General features: G+C 44.9%; 1 pseudogene; it reads left to right on the top strand.

Annotated features, from left to right (window-relative positions):
* The first annotated feature begins 211 nt into the window (after positions 1-211).
* LOC119350528 lies at positions 212-1,284 on the top strand (annotated as a pseudogene).
* Positions 1,285-9,902: the final 8,618 nt, after the last annotated feature.

Genomic DNA, 9,902 nt, shown 5'->3' with positions numbered 1-9,902 from the left:
CCAAATATAAATGTTTGCTTAAAATCCTCTGCATGGAGGTCTATACATAGGTGGGCGGTAACTTATACTACTTAAAATCCTCCATTGAGGTCTATGGGCCGGCACGATTAAACAGCCTAACCAAGCTGTATATATTGGAGATGGTACACCGGGACTTGATCACAAAACTTGCAGCGTGACCAGACAACTGAGACAGAGAGGTGCGTCCACCATGGCTCTTCATCCCCTAACCAAGCTGATGGTGTGCTTGCTGGCAACGACGGCACTCCCAGCTGGCCGTCAGGCCTCTTCAGAGCACGCTGGTGGCAACGGCACCGGAGCCCTGCCACCGCTACCTCCCGCAGCAGCTCCTCTGTTGCGTGCCGTCGCCCTGCCCCAAGTCCAAGGACAAGAAAGCAACGGCACCGGAGCAGGCCCACTGCTACCTCCGACCGCAACCCCTCTGCCTCACGTCCGCGTGGAGACAATCTCGACGCTGCAGGTCGACCCAGCGCCGTCGTTGAAGATCACTTACGAAGTCACCACGACAAAGTACATGAAGTTCCAGGATAACCTTTAAAGGATGCTGACGGCCAGAAGAAGACGGTGGACACCGCTCCCGTGCTAGCTCCCCAGACGGGCCCCACTAGATTGTCGCCGACGTGGATCCTGCTCACCATCCAAGGCACGACGCCACGGGAGGCGGTGGTTCTCGCCGTGCGGACCGACAATGTTTACATTGTCGGCTTCAAGAACGCGGCGGGAGTCTGGTTCGCCTTCCCCAGTTTCAAACGCCTGATCAAGGGCTCGACGCCGCTCCCCAAGGGGCATGACTACCGCAGCCTCGGCGGCGGCTACGGGAACCTCAAGGATCTCGACGTCAACCGAAGCCAAGTCCTCACAGACGTGCACTTTTTGTCGACGTACAGGCTCCCTTCCCGGCCGGACGCGGCCCACAACGCCAAGCTCGGTAGCAGTCTGGCGAGGCTGTGCGTTGTGGTCGCAGAGGCCGCCAGGTTTAAGACGATAAACGCCACGGTGGTGGCGGCGATGGACGAGCAAGGAGGCCCGAACCGGATCACCGAACAAGGGACGAAGCTCGTCGTACTTTGGGGGGTCACGTCCAAGGCCCTGCTTGAGTGGCAAAAGGACAAAGTATGGGCGCCGGAGGCGGAAGATGCCGCCGAAGTAGCTCGAGCGGGTATCCATGGCGCGCAAGATGCCATTAACGCGCTCAAGACTATCGTCCAGCCCATGAAGAGCAAACTGGAGGCCGAGGAAGGCAACGTGGAACTGGAAGACTAAGCCAATCATATGGCTCCTGAAGATCAGCAGCTTGAGAAGGCTGAGAAAGAGAAGGTGAATGCCGAGTTAGAAAAGAAGAGCCCCAAAATGCCGAGTTAGAAAAGAAGAGCATCTATATCTAGACAAATATAAGACGACTAATTTGGGATGGAGGTAATATCTATTAGGTATATAATGTATGCATGCATGCACTATGAATAAACAAAGGCAGGTGTTAATTGGCGAATGTGGAAAAACTCCATAGTTTTTTTATGCCTCTTTATGCTTGAGCATTGTGAAATTTCAGTACTCCCTCCTGTCCTTTTTACTCCGCATATTAGGTTTGTCTGAAGTCAAACTCATCTAACTTTGACCAAGTTTATATAAAAAATTATTGACATTTACATAACAACACCAACATCATTAGATTCATTTCGGAATATATTTTCATATTATATTTATTAGATATCATAGATGCTAATAATTTTTAATATAAATTTGGTCAAACTTAGCTAAGTTTGACTTTCGGCAAATCCAATGTGCAGAGTAAAAAGGACCGGAGGGAGTACTATATATCACATCCGTCTGGAATTACTTATCAAAGAAAATAGATGTATTTTAGTTCTAGATACATACATTTCTATCTATTTATGCAACACGTAATTTGGGATGGAGAGAGTGCTATAGTAAGCATGCATGTGCAAGGAACATCTCTACTCCTAAAGGAGAAGTCTGCGGTCGTGATGGTTGGTTTGGTTGTCGCTTCGTTTCCTTCGTTCCTTCGCCTCGCTCCGTCCCACGTATCTCTATTGACGCAGGAAAACAGGAAACTTATTTCACCTTCCTTTCCTATTGAGAAAAGTCTAAAATAAACCTTGATTTCATAATGCAAGTCTGAATCAAACCCTGAACTCAAAATCATTAAAATTGTCACCCTATATTATCTAATCCCGGTCTTTTCCAGGTGATTTATGCTAAATACTTGTTCATCAAACCGGGGAAGAAACAATCCCAGTCAGGATTACCCGCTTCTCTCACTGACTACAAGGGCCTACTTGTCATATCCATCTTCTTCCCCACACTCTCTCTTTTTTTTTGCAGCTCTGTCTTTTTTCTGTCCAGAACCATCATCACAACATGCTAATGCAGATAGCAGGAAAAAGATAACGAGAAAAAGAAGTGACAAAAGAATTTGGAATAGGAACTAGCCCAACATGGATGGATCTTGGGCGTCCCTATAGGCGTGTACTCTGCATACCGCATGGTGGGCACCATGGCTCCATCACCTCGGCCATGCACGTGCAACCGGTTTGTAGAATGGAGCGTTGCGGGCAGCGTGAGCAAGGGAGACTCTCGAACTGCACGAGCGCATCGGCTACACATGGGAGCACTTGGAAGTAGGTGCCGCGCATCAGGTCGTGCTGCTCCCAGCAAAGCGCTGATAGTTTGTCGCATCTAATCACGAGCTCCAGCACCCCCATCAACCGCGCGAGAGGCGGCAGGTCGGCGTTGAGGGTGACAAGCCAACGGGCTCACGGCGAGGCGGGTCCAATGTGGCATCATCCATGATCGTGGCCTTTGGCATGGCAGAGGATTTCGTGCGCGGCGAGTATATGCGTCGGCGCGTTCATTCCCACCGGCGACCACCTCCGGTCTCTTCCCATTGACCATCGTGGCGATGACGGGCCTCTTCTTGACCCGATGGGTGTGACTTCGAGGTGAGGAGAAGATGCGGTGGCAGGGTGGATCTAAGAGCATCTCCAACAGCCGGGCAACGCGTGGCGTGCTAAAAAACGTTTGCAGCGCTAATCGTGAGTTTTTGCACGGCGAGGAGTGCTTGCTCCAGCGGCTGCTGCAAAGTTTAGCGCGCACGAGTCGTTTCAGCAGTTGCTGCAAAAAAACTGCGCGCGCGGTCTCGCACAAACAACATAGCACTCCAGGCACGACCAAGAAGATCAAACACAAACAAAATAAATCAACAATAAATAGTTTAATTTTATTATTACAACTCAAACAGATAATTTATCTTGCAATAGAACAAATAGTCCAACAATACAACATCAAACTTACAATATCAAACATACAAATCATGATGCTCTTTGTCGGTCACTCCATGCTCACCACTCCTCGATGAGATCCTTCTGAAGATCATCATGCGTTTCGGCACGTCGAATGGCATGATAGGAGGCAAGAAAATGGGCCACCCTCGCAGCCCTCTGCCGCACTCGCACGGAATGTCCCAAAAGCTCATACTGAGAGTAGTCTAAATCTTGGCCATGCTCATTCTTGATGATCATGTTATGCATGATCACACAAGCGTGAATGATGTACCAAAGCATCTTTTGATCCCAATAGTTTCTTTCGGGTATCCTATGAAGACACACTTCTTCACTTTGGGTTCGAGCTTATCAGACTGGAGCCTTTTAATATAAGCGTCGCATCCTCAAACTTTAAGGAACGACAGCTTAGGTTTCTTACCAAACCACAGTTCATATAGTGTCGTGTCAACGGACTTAGAGGGTGCCCTATTTAACGTGAATGCGGCTGTCTCTAATGCATAACCCAAAAATGATAAAAGCAAATCGGTAAGAGACATCATAAAATGCACCATATCTAATAAAGTACGGTTACGACGTTCAGACACACCATTACGCTGTGGTGTTCCAGGTGGCGTGAGTTGTGAAACAATTCCACATTGTTTTAAATGAAGGCCAAACTCGTAACTCAAATATTTGCCTCCGCGATCAGATCGTAGAAACTTTTTTTTCTTGTTACGATGATTCTACACTTCACTCTTAAATTCTTTAAATTTTTCAAATGTTTCAGACTTGTGTTTCATCAAGTAGATATATCCATATATACCTACTTGAAAGTTGGAAATTAATGATACTCGCCGCGTGCTTCAACACTCATCGGACCACATACATTGGTATGTATTACTTCCAATAAGTCGTTAGCTCGCTCTATTGTTTCAGAGAATGAAGTCTTAGTCATCTTACCCATACATTATTCACAAGTATCAAATGATTCATAATCAAGTGATTTCAAAAATCCATCCGCATGGAGTTTCTTCATGCATTTTACACCAATATGACTTAAATGACAGTGCCATAAGTATGTTGCACTATCATTATCAATTTTGCATCTTTTTGCATCAATATTATGAATATATGTATCACTACGATCGAGATTCAATAAACCATTCACATTGGATGTATGACTATAGAAGGTTTTATTCATGTAAATAGAATAATAATTATTCTCTGACTTAAATGAATAACCGTATTGCAATAAACACAATCTAATCATGTTCATGCTCAACGCAAACACAAATAACATTTATTTAGGCTCAACACTAATCCCGAAGGTAGAGGAAGTGTGCAATGGTGATCATATCAATCTTGGAAACACTTCAGACACACAACGTTACCTCGCCCTTAATAAGTCTCCGTTTATTTTACAACTCCTGTTTCGAGTTACTAATATTAGCAGTCGAACTGGTACCAAATACGAAGGGGCTACTACGAGCACTATAACATGTATGTCAAATATACATTTGTTTACTTTATCATCCTTCTTATCTGACAAGTATTTGGGGCAGTTCTGCTTCGAGTGACCATTTCCTTTGCAGTAGAAGCACTCAGTTTCAGGCTTGGGTTCAGCTTTGGGCTTCTTCACGGGAGCGGCAACTTCCTTGCCGTTCTTCTTGAAGTTCCCTTTCTTTCCCTTGCCCTTTTTCTTGAAACTGGTAGTCTTGTAAACCATCAACACTTGATGCTCTTTCTTGATTTCTACCTTCGTCAATTTCAACATCGCGAAGAGCTTTGAGAATCGTTTCCATCATCCCTTGCATATTTATAGTTCATCACAAAGCTCTAGTAGCTTGGTGATAGTGACTGGAGAAATCTGTCAATCACTATCTTATTTGAAAGATTAACTCCCACTTGATTCAAGCGATTGTAGTACCCCAGATATTCTGAGCACATGCTCACTGGCTAAGCGATTATCCTCCATCTTGTAGGCAAAGTACTTGCCAGAGGTCTCATACCTCTCAACATGGGCATGAGACTGAAATACCAATTTCAGCTCTTGAAACATCTCATATGTCTCATGGCGTTCGAAACGTCTTTGTAGCCTCAATTCTAAGTTGTAAAGCATGGCGCACTAAACTATCAAGTAGTCATCAAATCGAGCTTGCTAAACGTTCATAACGTCTGCATCAACTCCTGCAACAGGTCTGTCACCTAGCGGTGCATTAAGGACATAATTCTTCTGTACAGCAATGAGGATAATCCTTAGATCACGGATCCAGTCCGCATTATTGCTACTATCATCTTTCAACTTAGTTTTCTCTAGAAACATATCAAAAATAGGGAAGCTACATCATGAGCTATTGATCTACAACATAATATGCAAAGACATTTTGACTAAGTTCATAATAAATTTAAGTTTAATTAATCAAATTACTAAAGAACTCCCACTTAAATCAACACCCCTCAAGTTGTCTAAGTGATACATGATCCAAATCAACTAACCATATCCGATCATCACGTGAGATGGAGTAGTCTTCAATGGTGAACGTCTACATGTTGATCATATCTATTATATGACTCATGTTCGATCTTTCGGTCTCCAGTGTACCGAGACCATGTCTGTACATGCTAGGCTCGTCAAGTTTAACCCAAGTATTCTGCATGTGTAAAACTGGCTTACACCCATTATATGTGAACGTAGAGTCTATCACACTCGATCATCACGAGGTGTTTTAAAACGACGAACTGTACCAACGATGCATACTCAGGGAGAACATTTGTATCTTGAAATTAAGAGAAGGGATCATCTTATAATGCTACCGTTGATCTAAGCAAAATAAAATGCATAAAGGATAAACATCACACACATGCAATCAAAATATGTGTCATGATATGGCCATCATCATCTTGTGCTTTTGATCTCCATCTCTAAAGCAACGTCATGATGTCCATCATCACCGGCTCGACACCTTGATCTCCATCGTTGCGTCGGGGTTGTCTCGTCAACTATTACTTCCATAACTATTGCTAACGCATAGCGATAAAGTAAAGCAATTATTGTCGATATTACAAAACATGATCATCTCATACAACAACGTATATCACATCACGTCTTGACCATATCACATCACATCATACCTTGTAAAAACAAGTTAGACGTCCTCTACTTTGTATTTACAAGTTTTACGTGGCTGCTACAGGCAACTAGCAAGAACCATTCTTACCTACGTAAAACCACAAGGGTGATTCATCAAGTTTGTTGTTTTAACCTTCTTCAAGGACCGGCGTAGTCAAATTCGATTCAACTAAAGTAGGAGAAACAGACAGCCAACCACCTTTATTCAAAACAAGTTGTATGTTAGTCGGTGAAATCAGTTTCATGTACGTGGACATGTAAGGTTGGTCTGGGCCGCTTCATCCCACAATGCCGCCGAATCAAAATAAGACATTGGTGATAAGCAGTATGAACATCATCGCCCACAACTCTTTTGTGTTCTACTCATGCATATCATCTATGCATAGACCTGGCTCATGATGCCACTGTTGAGGGACGTTGCATGGAAAACAAAAAAAATGTATATACACACGCAAGATCTATCGATGGATATGCATAGCTACAAGAGGGAGGAGCATCTACATACCCTTGTAGATCGCTAAGTGGAAGCGTTTATCACGATGTAGTCGTACTCTTCGCGATCCGATCACGATCCAACCGACCTAGTGCCGAACGGACGGCACCTCCGAGTTACGCACACGTGTGGCTCGATGATGTCTCCTTTTCTTGATCCAGCAAGCAGGGGAGGAGAAGTAGATGGGATCGCAACCAACACAACAGCGTGGTGGTGATGGTGGTGGTGGAGCACCGACAGCGTTTCACTAAGCGTCGCCGGGACGAGGCGGTGGAACTAAGAAGTAACGGGAGAGAGACGGGCGCCAAGGGCTTGGTGTGTCTTCTTGGGGAACCCCCTCCACTCTATATATAGGTGGAAGGGCGTGGGAAACAGTCCTTCCAAGCCCTAGGGTGCAGCTAAGGGGGAGAGGACTTGGACTCCAAGTCCAATCCTATTCCTACTAGGACTCCTTCCTTTTTTGCCTTCCCTTGTCACATGGGCTTTTGAGAACTTGCTGCGCCTAGCCCAATAAGGCCAGGGCGCCTCCCCTCAGCCCATGCTGGCCCTTGGGTCATGGTGGACCCACTTGTGGACTTCCGGACCCCTCTGGAGTCCTCCGAAACTTTCTGGAAGCTTTCCGGTACAATTTCGAAAAAACGCACCTTTTTCCATTGAGGTCTACAACCCGGCACAATTAAACAGCCTAACCAAGCTGTATATATAGGGCAAGCCCCGGGCCCAAAAAAATTTGCCACGAGGGAAAAAGTTAACTTTCATAGGGCTTTTAGCTATCGTAGAAGATACCTCATACAAAATATGGCTCAATTGCATGAAAAATTTAGAATTTAAACTCAATGTGTAACAGTACAACAAAATGGATAAAAACATGTCAAAAACTACAAAGAACAGCATGTGATGAAAAAGAGTACCAAATCAAAAGAAAATTTTCATAAGAGAATGCATAATCGTCAAGTGAAACAATTACCTTTGATACAAATATAAGAACTTACCACTTCGACGAGGTAAAAGCCCTTTGCGAGACCTAGATGATCATCATCAATACTTGCAAATACATCTCGCTCAATATGAAATCTCTTCATCTTGTTTTTCTATAGTACTAAATGAAATTGGCAAATTACATCAATTTGAGTTCAACAGTACCCTAGATATATTACTGGATACATACACACATTATTGCAATTTAGTTGGGAGCAGTTTATACACTGACATTGTAGAACACGATAGAAGTGGACGCATCAGGGGAAATTGGGAAAGCATCAAAAAAAATACCAAGGTGTGGTAGTCAAGCAGCCAGGCACGCCATGCGGGCGAACGGACGAGCGACGCACAGGAGGGCGGTTCGGAGTGGCCGGGACAGCGGCGGCGGTGGCCCGTGCTAGCGCTGGAGTCTGGACTCTAGAGATTGATCTTGAGTGCGTCGTTGCGAGGTCGGCGGCGGCCGCGCGAGCGCTGGCGTCTCCTGGCAGACTCATGTCTTACATGCATCCGTCAGTTTGAGATGAGATGGCCAAGGCTGGCGTCTCATGTCGTCGTGCGAGTTAGAGTTTTTTTAGGTTAAGTTAGATCGTGGCTCGTGGGGGAGGTCTCCTAGGGAGCTCCTATGCAGCGCTGCAGGCGCCGGAGGCGCCTGCAGCGCTGCTAGCATGGGCCGGCCCACTAGCATGCTGCCCCAGTTTTTATTTAATTTTTTGTTACGAAAATAAAATTATGAAATCAAAAAAGGTTTACAGATTTAAAGAAAAAAATTAATCCATTTAAAAAAAAAGTTCATGTCTTCAAAAAAGGTTCATCAATTTTGAAAAAAGTTCATCAATTTGAAAAAAAGTTCATTCAAATTGAAAAATAGTTCATCCAATTTAGAAAAAGTTCATTAACTTTTTAAAAAGTTCATTAAGTTTGAAAAAAGTGCATAGAAATTAAAAAACATAGAAATTCAAAAAAAGTTCATGTATTTTTAGAAAAGGTCATTGAACTTAAAACAAAGTTCATAAATAAAAAAAGTTCATACATTTTCAAAAAGATGTTCATCAAATTTCAAAAAAGTTCATAGGTATTCAAAAAAGTTCATCAATCTGAAAAAACCGTTGAAACTTTTAAAAAGTTCATAGATATTCAAAAAAGTTCACAGAATTTTCAAAAAAGGAAATGTTAACCGGCGCCTAGATGGGTCGGCCCATTTACGGATGCCACAAGCGCCAGTTAACGAAAATGCACGTTAACTGGCACCTGTGGCGCCAAATAGGAAATGCCAGTCTCCTACTCACTTGCTGCGTGCGTGCGCGAGTTGGAGGTTTCCTTATTTATGTCCGTTTAATGAGGTGAGACAGCCCACGCTCTGGGCCTCCTTCATTTTACTGGGCTACACCCCGGGCCTACAGAAAAACATACATATATAATAGTCTAGTAAAAATTCCACGCCCCGGGCCTGGGCCCTGGTTGCCCCGGGCCCAACTCCGCCCCTATATATATAGGAGATGGTACACCGTGACTTCATCAAAAAACTTGCGGTGTGACCAGACAACTGAGAGAGAGAGGTGTCCACCATGGCTCTCTATTCCCTAACCAAGCTGATGGTGTGCTTGCTGGCAACCACGGCACTGTTGTCTGCCGGTGGCACGGCAAACAAGGCTGGACCACCAGCTGTCCGTTAGGCCTCTCCAGAGCACGCTGGTGGCGACTGCACCGGAGCCCTGCCACCGCTACCTCCCGCGGCAACTCCACTGCCGCGCGCTGTCGCCCTGCCCCAAGTCCAAGGCCAAGAAAGCAACGGCACCGGAGCAGGCCCACTGCTACCTCCGGCCGCAACCCCTCCAACACGAAGGGAAAAAATCATGGGCGCCAGCCAGCAAATCTTCACTATATCGAGAGAGGTTACAAACATCGGGGATTTACAACTGATCAACCTATCCAGTGTTGTGGCTTATAAGAGGTATATATAACATAGGTGACCCTGGATCAATACTGATCCGTACCG

Source organism: Triticum dicoccoides, chromosome 1B (assembly GCF_002162155.2).
Source record: "Triticum dicoccoides isolate Atlit2015 ecotype Zavitan chromosome 1B, WEW_v2.0, whole genome shotgun sequence".
NCBI classification, from domain to species: domain Eukaryota; kingdom Viridiplantae; phylum Streptophyta; class Magnoliopsida; order Poales; family Poaceae; genus Triticum; species Triticum dicoccoides.
The sequence above is the reverse complement of the archived record's forward strand: the minus strand, read 5'-3'. Positions and strand labels throughout refer to the sequence as shown.